Here is a 16363-nt window from a genome sequence, read left to right as displayed (position 1 = left end):
AAAGCCAGCCAGATGTTGTTGTGCTCCGGTGGATGATAAACTCTGGGTGGATGTTGTCACGGCCGGGGGATTTGCCTGGATTGAGTTTGCTCAAGGCCTTACTGAGTTCCTCTGCTGTGAATTTTCCCGAGAGGTTGGAATCGACACTGGCTGCTCCCGAGATGCCAGACACCTCACGTGATATCAGTCGGGCAAAGACTTGGTCAGCATCCGGGAAGCGGTTGTTCTTCAGGAGATGAGATTCAATGGCATTTACTGTGACTGGGCAGCTGTGGGGTGTTGTATTTCTGCCTGTGAGCTGGTTGATGGTCAGCCATGCCTTGCGACTAGAATGGGTGAAGTCGATTAATTCGACGACTTCTGTCCATCTGGCCCTGCGGGTGATATCCAGCTTCTGGAGCAGTGCTGCTGGTGGCCTCGGTTTTCGACGGTCGGCATGACCGCCCGTCTGCCGGTCCTAAGCTTGCCGGCTCGACGTTTGGTTGGCGACATTGGTTTCACAAGTTGGTCTTGCACCATTTCTTGTTACTTGCAGAGGAGGCCACGTGGAGGCTGTCGTATCATATATATATAAATATGTGTGTGTGTGTGTGTGTGTGTGTGTGTGTGTGTGTGTGTGTGTGTGTGTGTGTGTGTGTGTGTGTGTGTGTGTGTGTGGCAGAAGCAGGGGCACCTAAAGGTGGTAATCTCCCACGCTGCATTGTTGTATCCGTTGATTGAAGATCAACATCATTTTATGTGCCTGGAAATACTTCTGAGAAGAAACTTGATTAATGAAAACTTTCTTGGCAAATGCTTTAACTCTTGCCTGTTTTGATTTAAAAACAAATCTTCTAAACTAGGGGTCTTTAATGTTTTTCAGGTCTGGGACCACAAACTCATGAAGAGATGAAGGGACATCTTAAGTGTGGACCAGGAGCCATTTGTGGCCCACAGCTCGAGCTCTGCTTGTCCACAGCAAGGTGCGAAATTCAATCCAACTGAAAAACTGTATAAAAAAAGAAAAAAATCATGTATGACAAAAGAGCAAACAAATCAAAATGGCTGCCAGATGCTTTGACTTCTCAGCACGTGGCCCTTGGTGGAAAATGTCGGACACCTCTGCCCTATTTTTGTATCTTGTAAAAAATCTGCAAAGACTCCGCCCGCCCCCACCAAGGACTGTTTTCACTGCTGGACTCTAGAAAGAGGTTCCGCAGCCTTCGAAGCAGAACCTCCAGGTTCTGTAACAGCTTCTTCCCTCAGGCCGTAAGACTCTTGAACGCATCATAATTAAATTATCCCCTCAACTCCCCCCAAAATGGATTAACTCGCTGGAATAAAAAAGACAATATAACATACATCCATAAACGTGGACGCATGTGAAAAAGTGCAATATATTTATCTGTACAGTAATCTAATTATTTTTTAATATATATTTATATATATTTATTTATTTTGTATATATATTTATATATTATTTATATATATTTATTTATTTATATATGCACCTTATAGCTTTTTTATCCTGCACTACCATGAGCTTATGTAACGAAATGTCGTTCTTATCTGTGCTGTAAAGTTCAAATTTGAATGACAATAAAAAGGAAGTCTAAGTCTAACATATGGCATGAAGCAACAAAGGGACATGGCAAATAAAAAATAAATACGATGCTAAAATAATTGAAGACATATATATGTATATGTATATAAAATACAAAATGAGAAGTACTGATTCATGATTTTATATTAAAAGTGCAGTGAGTAAGTTGTTCACTTCACTGCAATTTATGAAGTGTTGGATCAATGTTCATTGTTTTTCAATTTTGGGAAAAACTAAACCCTAAAAAATAGGTAGAGAGACAAATCAAAAAATGTAAAAAATAGATGCACAAATAAAACAATTTAAAAAAAGTAGCCAGACCGATAACATAACAAATACAAAAGCCAAAAGCAGTGAAGTTGTCATGTTGTGTAAATGGTAAATAAAAAGAGAATACAACAAATCCTGTTCAACTTATATTCAATTGAATAGACTGCAAAGACAAGATATTTCATGTTCACACTGAGAAACTTTGTTATTTTTTGCAAATATTAGCTCATTTAGAATTTGATGCCTGCAACACATTGCAAACAAGTTGTCAGAGGGGCATTTTTACCAGTGTGTTACACGGACACCACGTCCATGTTTCCAAAAACTATTTGAAATGCGGACTCGTCAGACCACAGAACACTTTTCCACTTTGTATCAGTCCATCTTAGATGAGCTTGGGCCCAGCTAAGCGTTTCTGGGTGTTGTTGATAAATGGCTTTGGCTTTGCATAGTAGAGTTTTAACTTGCACTTACAGATGTAGCGACCAACTGTAGTTACTGACAGTGGTTTTCTGAAGTGTTCCTGAGCCCATGTGGTGATATCCTTTACAAACTGATGTTGCTTTTTGATGCAGTACCGCCTGAGGAATCCAAGGTCACGGGCCTAGACACTTACGTGCAGTGATTTCTCCAGATTCTCCCAACCTTTTGATCAGGGGTCCCCAAACTACGACCCGCGGGCCGGATCCGGCCCCCCAGCATCCAAAATCCGGCCCACGGGAAGTTCCAAGTTAAAAAAAAGTTTGTTTGGTTTTTTTTGTAATTTTTTTTAATTAAAAAAAATATATATATATTTTCTAATCCATTTTCTACCGCTTGTTACTCTCGGTGTCTCCTAGCCACTCAGGCAAATCATATTGTCTAAAAATGAATGTTCCCATCGATAACGTGACAATGTTAAATGTCAAAACGGATTAAAAAGACAATGTATATATGTATATATATATATACAGCCCGACCCCCGGCCAAATTTTTTTTAACCCAATGCGGCCCACGAGTCAAAAAGTTTGGGGACCCCTGCTTTTGATGATATTACGGAGCGTAGATGGTGAAATCCCTAAATTCCTTGCAATAGCTGCTTGAGAAATGTTGTTCTTAAACAATTTGCTCAGGCATTTGTTGACAAAGTGGTGACCCTCGCCCCGTCCTTGTTTGTGAATGACTGAGCATTTCATGGAAGCTGCTTTTATACCCAATCATGACACCCACCTGTTCCCAATTAGCCTGTTCACCTGTGGGATGTTCCAAATAAGTCTTTGATGAGCATTCCTCAACTTTATCAGTCTTTTTTGAGCTAATATTTGCAAAAATAACAAAGTTTGTCAGTGTGAACATGAAATATCTTGTCTTTGCAGTCTATTCAATTGAATATAAGTTGAAAAGGATTTGTTGTATTCTCTTTTTATTTACCTTTTACACAATGTGACAACTTCACTGCTTTTGGGCTTTGTACATATACTACTTCAAAGATGTGCACATGTCAGCACAGCTTCTTACAATGTTTACCAACATCTGTGTGAGGACTAATTATCAACAAGTGTGTGTGTATGTGTGTGTGTGTGTGTGTGTGTGTGTGTGTGTGTGTGTTCATTCATGATGATGAAGCACCAACAGTCAGGTATGTTTGTTCACTTACGCTCCTTAAAAGCTTCAGGTAATAACGACATCGATCACAGGGCCTGACACCAAAACGTGTGCATGTGACGTCGTGCACACGCACACTCAGCAGCGAGGTCAACACACACACACACACACACACACACACACACACACACACACACACACACACACACACACACACACACACACACACACACACACACAGAGGTCTCAGAAAACACAGGCGCTATCGCTTCAACGCACCGCTTTAGTCGGAGGGAGAAAATATGGCCGGCTATCTGCACACTTGCAAACACACACACACACACACACACACACACACGCACACACACACACACACACATACACAAACGCATACACATACACATTCATACACACACACAGACGTAAATGCATACACACACATATACACACACACGCAAACGTATACACACATATACACACATGTATACAAACCCACCTACACATTCCCACACACACACACACACACACACACATACACACACACACACACCCATACACACGCGCACACTATAGCACCCCCTAGCCCCGGTGTAGCGCCATCCCTGCACAGTTGGAATATTCACTACCTTTTCTATCGACCCTTCTCACGGCCATTTGTGCGTAACTGTGCCAGTTGGTACAAACATTCCAGGCATGCTGGATAAAGACGCAAATCAGCGGCCGCTGAAAAGTTTTAGTCTTGATAAATCACAATGCAAGTGTTAAATGATTGTATTTGCATCTCCTACTCTTCTGGCCGCTCTGATAGTCAGCAAATATTCTTTACATTCATGAAGACAGACACGCTAAATATTTGATGTGCTCTCTTTTTTATTCATTTAAGACACACTCTGCACACAGGCTTAGTCGCTCAGCTTTGCGTGTGCTATCAAATTTGTTTTAAAGAATAGATCAGGACCTTAATATCAATTTTAAGTCAAAGCTGTTTTTTATTTGTAGGTACAGTGTAACTGTCATTTAGAGCATTTTAGCTAACATTTGAATAGTACAGTAAGTCTTTAAAAACAGCCACTTTCAGTCATAGAGATTTGTTTAGACATTTTTGTAAAACATACTTAAAAGCAGCAAGAGTGCTGCTGGCATGTTGGTGAAAAAAAGGAGAGGTTTTAAATATGTTCGTGTGTACTATTTGCAACAACATGTAGAAGCTTTTAGTTGTCAGTAGTTTGTACTGTGCCATATTCAAAGCTTCTTTCTAGTATTTTGGCTAACTAAAGAAAAAACATGTTTTTCAGCGTGGTGCCACACCAAATGTCAATCAAAAATGTGCATGCTTTATTTTGTCCAATCAAATGAGGTGTACCTATTCAAATGTCCTGCGAGGACTGTATTTTGCTCATTCCAAAGAGGTCAATACTCATTTCATTTCATCCTTTTCCATCTCCCCGACTAAATCAGTAATCAGGTTTGGTCGTCTCTTGGCGGTGATTGAATGTTTTGACTCATGAGTATTCTTGTGAGACAAGAGCAACCCTGACCCAAGACCGTACTGCTGACAGGAAGTGTGAAAAGTCCAGATCGTCCTAAGTTTGTGTTTGTGTGGCAGCAGGCTTCGTATTCCCAACATGGAGGCAAAGGAAAGACTCCCTGATCTTCACTCAGCTGATTTTTTGCAGCCTGTCAGCGTTTGCAAAGTGATGACGCGGTGCCAGAGGCATGCTGGGAGATGGTCAACAGGGGAATGGATACTTTGGACTGTAAGAAAGAAACTTATTGACAAGTGTGACCAGCTGAGCTCTAAATTCTAATACTCACCCGCACTCGTCCTGTTGTCAGCGTCTTCCGTCTTTGTAGGGTCTGTTGTTTCTTTTCAGTTCGGTCTTTGTAGAGTCTGTTGTTACTTTTCACTTCGGTCTTTGTTGGGTCTGTTGTTTCTTTTCAGTTCGGTCTTTGTAGGGTCTGTTGTTACTTTTCACTTCGGTCTTTGTTGGGTCTGTTGTTTCTTTTCAGTTCGGTCTTTGTAGGGTCTGTTTTTTTTTTTCAGTTCGGTCTTTGTAGGGTCTGTTGTTACTTTTCACTTCGGTCTTTGTTGGGTCTGTTGTTTCTTTTCAGTTCGGTCTTTGTAGGGTCTGTTGTTACTTTTCACTTCGGTCTTTGTTGGGTCTGTTGTTTCTTTTCAGTTCGGTCTTTGTAGGGTCTGTTGTTTCTTTTCAGTTCGGTCTTTGTTGGGTTTGTTGTTTCTTTTCAGTTCGGTCTTTGTAGGGTCTGTTGTTACTTTTCACTTCGGTCTTTGTTGGGTCTGTTGTTTCTTTTCAGTTCGGTCTTTGTAGGGTCTGTTGTGTCTTTTCACTTCAGTCTTTGTAGGGTCTGTTGTTTCTTTTCAGTTCGGTCTTTGTAGGGTCTGTTGTTACTTTTCAGTTCGGTCTTTGTTGGGTTTGTTGTGTCTTTTCAGTTCGGTCTTTGTAGGGTCTGTTAATTCTTTTCAGTTCGGTCTTTGTTGGGTCTGTTGTTTCTTTTCACTTTGGTCTTTGTAGGGTCTGTTGTTTCTTTTCAGTTCGGTCTTTGTAGGGTCTGTTGTTTCTTTTCAATTACGTCTTTATTGGGTCTGTTGTTTCTTTTCAGTCCGGTCCATGTAGGGTTTATTGTTTCTTTTCAGTTCGGTCATCAGGTTCAAACACTGATGACATCTATTAATCAGACAAGAAGCAAGGAATCATGCAGATACAGAGTTCAATTTAGCTCATGGGGAGAACGCATGGAGCTGCACACTTAGTCACAGTCTCGCCCTACGCTCTAAGGTTCAGCTCCTGCGTCCCTCTATTTATTCAGGAGTTCCACAGTCAACAACACTAAGGCCGCCTCTAAAAGGCGTGGTCACATATATTATGCAAAGCAGGTCCAGGACGCACAGTACGTGACGGAATGTGCTGGGTGCCTTGTGATTTTGCCTTGTCCCCGCTTCGTCTGCGTGTTGTCATCTTATCTTCGTTGAGGTCATTGAAGTCTCTGCTGCGTCTGCGTGCTGTCATCTTATCTTCGTTGAGGTCGTTGAAGTCCTTGGCTGTTAGCGGGCTAAAACAAAGATAACATAACGGGGCGGTATAGCTCGGTTGGTAGAGTGGCCGTGCCAGCAACTTGAGGGTTGCAAGTTCGATCCCCGCTTCCGCCATCCTAGTCACTGCCGTTGTGTCCTTGGGCAAGACACTTTACCCACCTGCTCCCAGTGCCACCCACACTGGTTTAAATGTAACTTACATATTGGCTTTCACTATGTAAAGCGCTTTGAGTCACTAGAGAAAAGCGCTATATAAAATATAATTCACTTCACTTCACTTCACATCTGTGGCTGAGGCCACCCCTCAGACAAGAAGTGTTGTCCTTGCATAGCTTAGAAAAGTCTAACTTGAGCACAATAGCTAATAACTAAAGCAATAGACTTTAAGCATACTAAAGTTAGTGTGATAATATATACATCATTATCCTAACAGCCATCCCCTTTTAATGGTCCTGTTGTATATGGTTAACCTGACAAGTATTTTCTGCACAACAGGAGTGTCTCATATTTATATTCCTAGCACGCTCCTGTTCAGGTTGTATTGCAGTTTTACAGGGTTCCAAAGGGGTGTGGACAACTTCAGGGACCGATTAACAAGGAACTGAACCGACAGTAGTCTCTGCCATCTGAAAACCCTTTGATTGATTGGTTGTTGGTGTGAGCTGACAAGGTGCTGCTCTTAAAGGGGCCTGTTATGCAACTTTTTTTTAACCTGTTGGCACCTGTTTATGTATTTGGGATCCCTAACACCCGAAAATGTGAAATCAAACTGTAACGGAAATATTTATAGAATAATCTTGCCTTCTTTTAAACTTGCTCCAAACAAGTCGTTTGGAATTTGAGTATTTAGTATTTTAGTATTTCTGTAGGCAGTGGACAGGTACCAAAATACCAAGCGGTGTTATTATGCTGATAGTATATACCATATTTTCCGCACTATAAGGCGCACCTAAAAACCTCCAATTTTGTCAAAAGCTGACAGTGCGCCTTATAATCCGGTGCGCCTTATATATGGACAAATATTGAGCCACAACAAACTTCATTTTCATAAAGTTTAGGTCTCGCAACTACGGTAAACAGCCGCCATCTTTTTTCCGGCGTAGAAGAAGAAGCGCTTCTTCTTCTACGGTAAGCAGCCGCCAACTTCATTTTCCCCCGTAGAAGAAGAAGTTCTTCTTCTACGGTAAGCAGCCGCCCCGTAGAAGAAGTGCGCGGTGCATGCTGGGATATATGACGTTTCATTTCCATTTGTGCGTTTATGTAAAGACCCCAAAATGGCTCCTATTAAGTGTGTTGTCTGTCTAATTATAAATAATGCAGACGAGGCGTGTTGGCTGAGTTGTCAACGTTTACTCACAGCGTGCTCATAACCACATTCTAACTGCCGGCATGGCGACATACAACAACGCTTCTCAGGGCTACCGCGCATGCTCGTCACTCCCGTTGCATGCTGGGTAGTGTAGTTGTTATATTCCCTAGCCTAGCTCATAACATCACATTAAGAGACACGCTTACGCGCTTTATTCAATACTCGCCGTCATTCCGGGTGGATTGAACTCCAGCCGCTAGATATTGGTGTCAACAGGGCATTCGAAGCTAGACTGCTAACTGCGTGGGAACAGTGGATGACAGAAGGCGAACACACGTGACGTTCACCAAGACAGGGAGACATAGGCCACTATCTGCCAGTGGATGGTAAATGCCTGGGCTGATATATCAATCTCAACTGTGGTCCGAGCTTTCAGGAAGGCAGGAATTGTCACTGAACTGCTGGACAACAGCAGCGACACTGACTCCATTAATGACGACTTCCACGAGACGGAGCCCAACTGTTTAATTCGGACACTGAAGAAGAAGAATTCGAGGGATTCGTGGATGAGGAATAACTTCATAAAGTGAGCTTTACATGTTTATTTTGTGTGTTGTGTTGTGTGACATTAACGTTTGAGCAACGTTGAGTTATTGATATTGTTATTGCTCTGCACTGTTTCGAGTGTTACTATATTGTGATAGCACTAACGTTTGATTTACGTAACACGAGTAAATCAGCTGTTTATTCATTTTGGGAGTGAACAGAGTTGTCAGAATGCTGGTTTGTAATCTATTAATAAAATTTGACTGACCTATCTGACTGTTTTGTTGACATAGGTGCGCCTTATAATCCGGTACGCCTTATATATGAACAAAGTTTTGAAATATACCATTCATTGAAGGTGCGCCTTATAATCCGGTGCGCTTTATAGTGCGGAAAATACGGTATTTGTACCATGAATCGATTAACGTGGACCCCGACTTAACCAAGTTGAAAACCTTATTTGGGTGTTACCATTTAGTGGTCAATTGTACGGAATATGTACTGTACTGTGCAATCGACTAATAAAAGTTTCAATCAATCAATCAATCAAAGTGTGACTTTGAGGGTTGCAGAGGCAAAAACTCGGACATGGGAAGACTTTTGGAGAAGCCATGGAGAACACCTTCTGGACAGTTTCAAAGCGATTCTGGACCACCATCCTCCGCCTCAGGAAGGGGAAGCAGTGCACTGTCAACACGTGTATGGTGTGGACGGTGTGCTGCTGAAGTCGACGGGGGATGTTGTGGATCGGTGTAAGGAATACTTCGAAGACCGCCTCAATCCCACCTACATGTCTTCCAATGAGGAGGCAGTGCCGGAGGACTCCACGGTGGGCTCTCCTATTTCTGGGGCTGAGGTTGCCTAGGTAGTTAAGAAGCGACTCAGTGGCAGGGCCCCAGGGGGTGGATGAGATCCGCCCGAAGTTCCTTTACGCTCTGGATGCTGTGGGGCTGTCTTGGTTGACAAGACTCTGCAGCATTGCCTTTAGATTGGCAGACTGGGGTGGTGGTTCCTCTATTTAAGAAGGGGAACCAGAGGGTGTGTTCCAACTATCGTGGGATTACACTCCTCAGCTTTCCCAGTAAGGTCTATTCAGGTGTACTGGAGAGGAGGCTGTGTCAGATAGTCGAACCTTGGATTCAAGAGGTGCAGTGTGGTCATCCTGGTCGTGGAACTGTGGACCAGTTCTATACTCTCGGCACGGTCCTTGAGGGTGCATGGGAGTTTGCCCAACCTGTCTACATGTGTTTTGTGGACTTGGATAAGGCATTCGACCGTGTCCCTTGGGGGGTACTGTGAAGAGTGCTCAGAGAGTATGGGGTATCAAGCTTTGACACCTGTCATACAGGGAGCAGACCGCCAGAATCAGGCAGTCTGTTCCCTTTGTGATTAGTGTCAGAGCTTGTTCCGCATTGCCGGCAGTAAGTCAGACCCCTTTCCAGTGAGGGTAGGACTTGCGTTGAGGGAATCCAGTTTGGAGGCTGCAGGATTAGGTCTCTGCTTTTCGCGGATGATGTGGTCTTGCTGGCTTTATCTGGCCAGGATGTTCAGCTCTCACTGGATTGGTTTGCAGCTCAGTGTGAAGCGACCCGGATGAAAATCTGCACTTCCAAGTCCGATTCCATGGTTCTCACCTGGAAAAACAGGCAGTGTCATTTCCGGGTTGGGGAGGATATCCTGCCCCAAGTGGAGGAGTTCAAGTACCTCGGAGTGTTGTTCACGAGTGAGAGAAGACTGGATCGTGAGATCGACAGGCGGATCGGTGCAGCGTCTGTAGTGATGCCGACACTGTATCGGTCCGTTGTGGTGAAGAAGGAGCTGAGCTGGAAGGCAAAGCTGTCAATTTACCAATTGATCTACCTTCCCATCCTCACCTATGGTCATGAGCTTTGGGTTATGACCGAAAGGACAAGATCACTATGTCTACCAGTTGGCCTGGGAACGCTTCGGGATCAAAGGGAAGAGCTGGACAATATAGCTGGGGAGAGGGAAGTCTGGGCTTCTCTGCTTAGGCTGTTGCCCCCGCAACATGTAATTCACAAGAAGAAGATGACAGCAGAGGGTGAGGGGACTGTTTTTACCAACAAGGAGACAAATGAAAGTGGCTAACATAAAAGCTAGCTAGCACCCGTTCCATGTGCATACTAAGAAGTGTACAGACCTGTTAATGGGTCTTATTGCGTCTTATTTGCTGATCAATATTTAGTTTGTCCAGCCTGCTCCTGCATGATTAATTTGCTCGTATTTATCCAGTTCTTGATTTCCCCTACTTTCTACTCGCCCCTGTCATTTGTGTCTGATAGTTTCAGCTTCACTTGTTATTTGTTTTGCCCAATTCATTCTGCCACTGACCCTCAGGCTGAAATGTCATGAATATTGCAACAGACTCAGTCTGCCTGCGGTTCAAGTTTCACCCGTCTTATTTCCCTCTGACACTGGAAGAATGGACCATCCCTTTAGATTGTTGTTGTCATGCTGGGTTATTCATTCTTGGATTTTCTCTGACTGATTCAAATCTGAACACAATTAAAGGTGAAACTGCATGGCAGTAAAGCAAGGATGGAAATCAATTCTATTTGGACAAAACTAATGATGCTGCAATAATAATTCCTTGCCCTGATGTCGTTGTGGCTTGTGCAGCCCTTTGAGACACTTGTGATTTAGGGCTATATAAATAAACATTGATTGATTGATAACATTGAGATATTAAATGACTAAAATGACCAGAAAACAGTAATGAAGCAAACAAAAAATCTATTTGTTAGTTAAAAACCTCATAAAATGTCAATTTAAATCATTGTAATTGGAACAATTGTTTCATGGGAGTACATTTCACGTACTACAATCATACACACGAGCTGGTCAAGTTAAATACAAATGCAACTGTCAATGTTTGGGCACGTTAGTCAACAGCAACATCAAAACTGAGCATTTTTATCTTTACAAAGTTTATTAGCAGCTCTTTTATTGGATCTTATCAAATGTACCTAATAAAGTGTCAGTAACGGTTCCTCTCTGTTAGATCTATAATTTAGTTTTGTTATCGTGTTTATTCAACACAACATGGGGCGGCATGGCGTAGTGGGTAGAGCAGCCGTGCCAGAAACCTGAGGGTTGCAGGTTCGCTCCCTGCCTCTTACCATCCAAATCGCTGCCATTGTGTCCTTGGGCAGGACACTTCACCCTTGCCCCCGGTGCCGCTCACACGGGTGAATGAATGATGAATGATGGGTGGTGGTCGGAGAAGTCGTAGGCACAAACTGGCAGCCACGCTTCTGTCAGTCTAGCCCAGGGCAGCTGTGGCTACGAAAGTAGCTTACCACCACCAGGTGTGAATGAATGATGGGTTCTCACTTTTCTGTGAAGCGCTTTGAGTGTCTAGAAAAGAGCTATATTAATGTAATCCATTATTATTATTATTATTATTATTATTAAAAAGTTAATTTGACATGGATTTTGCAGAAAAAAACAAACATCCAAGATCAATTTGCAATTGGCTGATGGTTATGCCAAATGTGACTTTGCAGTCCAAGCCAGTGGCTAAAGAGCCATGGGTGGAACTAACATGGGAGCTCCTTAGTTTCTACGTTTCTGTTGTCTGCTCTGCTCCAAGGAGCTGAGTTCATTGCATATAGCAGTCCTTCAGGCTGTCCTATCCTTGGCTATTTGTTCCCATGAGGATGACTTGGGCCACAGTCTTTGAAACACAGTTCCGGCCTTCAACTGGGTCTTGTTCCGCTGTGAGTACTCTGTAGTAGTTGAGGGGGCTCCATTCGCTGGATATGACTTACCCACTTCTGGACGATGGTGAAGGATGGTGGCTTCAACATTTGTTGGTAATGTGGTCTTACTATTCAATATTGAGGTTATTTTGCAGCTTGGATTGCTGAAAGCGTCGTAGGCAATTGATGTCACCGCGGTAAAGTGTAGAGGTTCTAGAAGTATAAATGATAGTTGGTAGTACAAAAGCATGGAAATCCATAACCCGTGTTGGCTGAGTCTACCAAATGTGGAATGAGCTACCTGGTTTTCACACATAATAGTCTTGGAAAGGATACTCCCGAGTTATAAGGTTTTCAACTTATTCTAGGACGTGGCTGTAATGCTGACATTTGGGCGTGAACTGTACTGACCTGGTGCAGCTTGGGAGAGAATCATGTGTTTACCTGCAACCTGAAGCATTTGTAAGCCACGCTGTAAAGATTGTCTGTTCTTTGTAGGTCATCTGATGTCCAGCAAAGGGTGGATTTTTTGCACGGACACGTGCATCGAGTAGGGAGACAGAATAGGGAACCATGAGTTTGTACTCGGTGCAAAGGCCTAGGCATTGCACTTTTCAGTAGTGTGGTGACCAAGAATGCCATCCCACATTTCGTCAGTAACCTCTTCCAAAACAACAAGCTTGTCATGTACAGGGACTGCCTGGATGGTAGGTCGTAGGATGAGGCCTTGATGTCATTTTCAGATGTGAGGGTTGGGGTGTAGACTGAAATCAGACATCTGTTTCAAATGAGATCATCAAAATCTAATTGACAAGATTGTGCTAATCCACGGGCTGCCTTTTGATGGCAAACATAATGCCATGTTCAGATCCTTCCCCTTCCAAAATATAGACTATTTGGAGTCACTTGATGTTACCTTCCCTAAGAAGCCTGCTCTCACTCAATCCATGTTGAAGCGGCTAGGTTCCTTGCAGGGGAGGCTTTATGTCGCTGTGGATGATCAGTGTCAGTCTTGTCCTGGAGCGGATGTTCAAGAGTGAGAGGTTTCGAAACCAAGGATTTAGTTTGTGTAAATTTGTTTGGATTACTAAATAGGATGTCCGCCAGCTGCAGTATGCCGACCAGATCATAGTTCAAGTTACCATGTCCGTTGTTCACACCACCTTTTCTTGGGTTACGGTAATACCAAAGAGTCCAGCCCAGTCCCGATACCAGCTGTGAAACCCCAATGTCACAGCTGTTCAGCTGGGAATTTCTACCAATTGGGGCGGTATAGCTCGGTTGATAGAGCGGCCGTGCCAGCAACTTGAGGGTTGCATGTTCGATCCCCATTTCCGCCATCCTAGTCACTGCTGTTGTGTCCTTGGGCAAGACACTTTACCCACCTGCTCCCAGTGCCACCCACACTGCTTTAAATGTAACTTAGATATTGGCTTTCACTATGTAAAGCGCTTTGAATCACTAGAGTAAAGCGCAATATAAATATAATTCACCTCACTTCACTTCACCTTAAGGTTGTAGCTGAAAAGGGGCTTCCAACTCGTCCAAACCAGTCTCCACATTGAACTTTTTTGTTGGGACTGAAAGAGTAGAAAGACAAAGCTTGTCGCTGACTAAATTGTTTGAGGTGATATTTGCTGCACAACAGCTTGGAACTTCTTTCTTTGGAGGACATCAGCAGGACAAAATGGTCCTTCTTGGGACCCGTTGGACTTGCATTGAATCAGGCAAACTCTAAAGCCCTATACAAGGGAGTAAGGCGGTCTCCTCATGTTTGTTGAAGAGTCACGGCAACTCACCCTTCTATTCCAATCGTGCAAAGTGCCGTCCACAGCAAGTCATTCATCTGTTGACAATCTAATCATTGTAGCAAAGCCACTTTTCTTTTTGACATCGAAGCAGACGTTTCACAGGGTTCTTCACGGCATTGTGTTAAAAGAGGATTACACATCACATCATTAAGGTGCAAACAAAAAGGGGGGATGAGAAGGTGAGCAGGTGGAGCCAGTACACATCCAAGCGGACTGGACGATTGCATTCGGGGATCAGCAAAAGCTTTGGGATCGTCCACTCCGTATTAGGTTTGGACAATGGCTCCAGCTGTTGTCCACCCTGACTCCTATAATGTGACAAACTCATCGTGTAAACGTCACTTTGCCAAGTTACAACTCTGAAGGACGCATGGTCAATCATAGGTGATTTCTTCAGTTAGTCTTGAAAGGCCTCATACCGCTCTTGTGTTGGATCTTAAAATGTGCAAATGTTCTTAGGGTGAGCTCAAGTGTATTTTACAAAGTCATTAGAAGCTGCTGCTACTGTAAGGATTCTAAATGAATGCCAAGCAGCCGATCAATGATGCTGATTAACAAGATTCCCCGCGTCATTTTATTGACAGAATATTTTAGAAGATGCTGATTAACAACATTCTCTGTGTAATTTTATGGACATATTACAGATTCTTCTTTAATGCCGTCCCAAAAGATAGTACTTGGAGGAGAACATGCTGTGCTAAGATGGATACAATCATTCTGTTCCGTTTATCTCAGTCATGTGAAGCTTCAGATATTTACTTCACTTTTGCTCTTCTTGTTCTCAAATGTGATCTCCGACAACTTGTTTTATTGTCATCCCAACAAGCCCTGAGATGACACCCTTTCTCAATTCATACATCAGCTTTTCTTCTTCTAAACTGACATTTATGTGGAGAAGAAGCAATGTGGTTTGTGTACCAACATTAGATCAAATGTCATCGACTGTCACAGTGCACATGTCTTGATATGGATAACTCTAAAATGTGTGCTAAAATACATAAAAATCAGTTCCAATGTCAAACATTACAGGCATGAAATGTAAAACAAGGTTGTTAGGATTTAAAAACAATAAAATCTCATTTTTCACAATGATTTCAATGCTAAAATATCACTTATTTAAACGGGAGCCAATAGCTGGGTTGCAATCATGTGACCTAGAGGCACTTCTGGGTTTCAGGTGATGGTCTAAGTCCCTTCTAGGCTGTTGTTTATTTACCTGAATCAGTGCAGATTTGGACCTAAATTGAAAGGTTAAGAGGCAGAAATATAAGCAATCATGAAAAATATTTAAAATGAGATTTTTACATTCTTAAGGAAAATATATTTAATAAAAGATGAATTTATCATCACCAAGTGGTTACTGCTATGACTTCACTTCACTTGACACTCACGGTATTTAGAGAAGGAAAATATTGGAGGCACTTCATGTCCTTCCATCTGAGTGGTCCACAAGTTTAACATTAATCCGTGAAAGACAAAGTTAGATTTATTCGTACATCGCTAAGTAACATATTTGATTGACATAACGAGTGTTGCTGTGATTGGGACTGTAATGAGAAAAAGGATGAGTTTGTTTGCAGTTGATTTCCTGCTACAAATATTAGTCTCATCTACAATTCGTGTCTGCAGTTGTTTTTATGCTGTGAAGTTGATATTTTGTCTCATTATTTAGCTGTAGATGTTGTTCAGCAATGTTTGCTAGCGATATCAATATCCACTATATGCTGTAGAGATCTATTCATCTACTTTATTAATACTATCAGGATATGTTCTTGATGCTAACAAATATCACCAAAGATGCTATAATGTGGTCATCTGTGTCCAATAAAGCACTAGGCTTTCCTGCACAACAACAACTCATTTTTGTTTCTGTTATGAAAATGGTGAAGGAAAATACGGTGGATTGGACCAACAATCACAATCGGACCATGCTAGTGTCTGCAGTGATCACTTTGTAAAATGTTTGTTTGAACATTTGATTTGTTTGGGAAACTTTCTGTGAGGCAATCCAGTTTATTCTCTTCTATATTAGTAGTGTTTGAGAGCACAACTAAACGTAAGAAAGGACAAGAGATCACATCGTTTGTTTTGGTTGCTATGCCTAAATATAACTGGAAGACTTGTGCAAATAAACTAAGGTCATGTACTCCGGCTTCCTCCCACCTCCAAAGACATGCACCTGGGGATAAGTTGATTGGCAACACTAAATTGGCCCTAGTGTGTGGATGTGAGTGTGAATGTTGTCTGTCTATCTGTGTTGGCCCTGCGATGAGGTGGCGACTTGTCCAGGGTGTACCCCGATTGTAGCTGAGATAGGCTCCAGCGCCCCCCGCGACCCCAAAGGGAATAAGCGGTAGAAAATGGATGGATGGATGTTAAGTCCTAGTAGAAAATATTGTATTCCACAAGATGATTAAAGTGATATTTTTAAGAGCCATTTCCTTTGACGCACTTTGATTTTATTACCTTTATGACCCACTTCTT

This window comes from Nerophis lumbriciformis, linkage group LG16, assembly GCF_033978685.3.
Source record: "Nerophis lumbriciformis linkage group LG16, RoL_Nlum_v2.1, whole genome shotgun sequence".
Classification (NCBI taxonomy): domain Eukaryota; kingdom Metazoa; phylum Chordata; class Actinopteri; order Syngnathiformes; family Syngnathidae; genus Nerophis; species Nerophis lumbriciformis.
The sequence above is the reverse complement of the archived record's forward strand: the minus strand, read 5'-3'. Positions refer to the sequence as shown.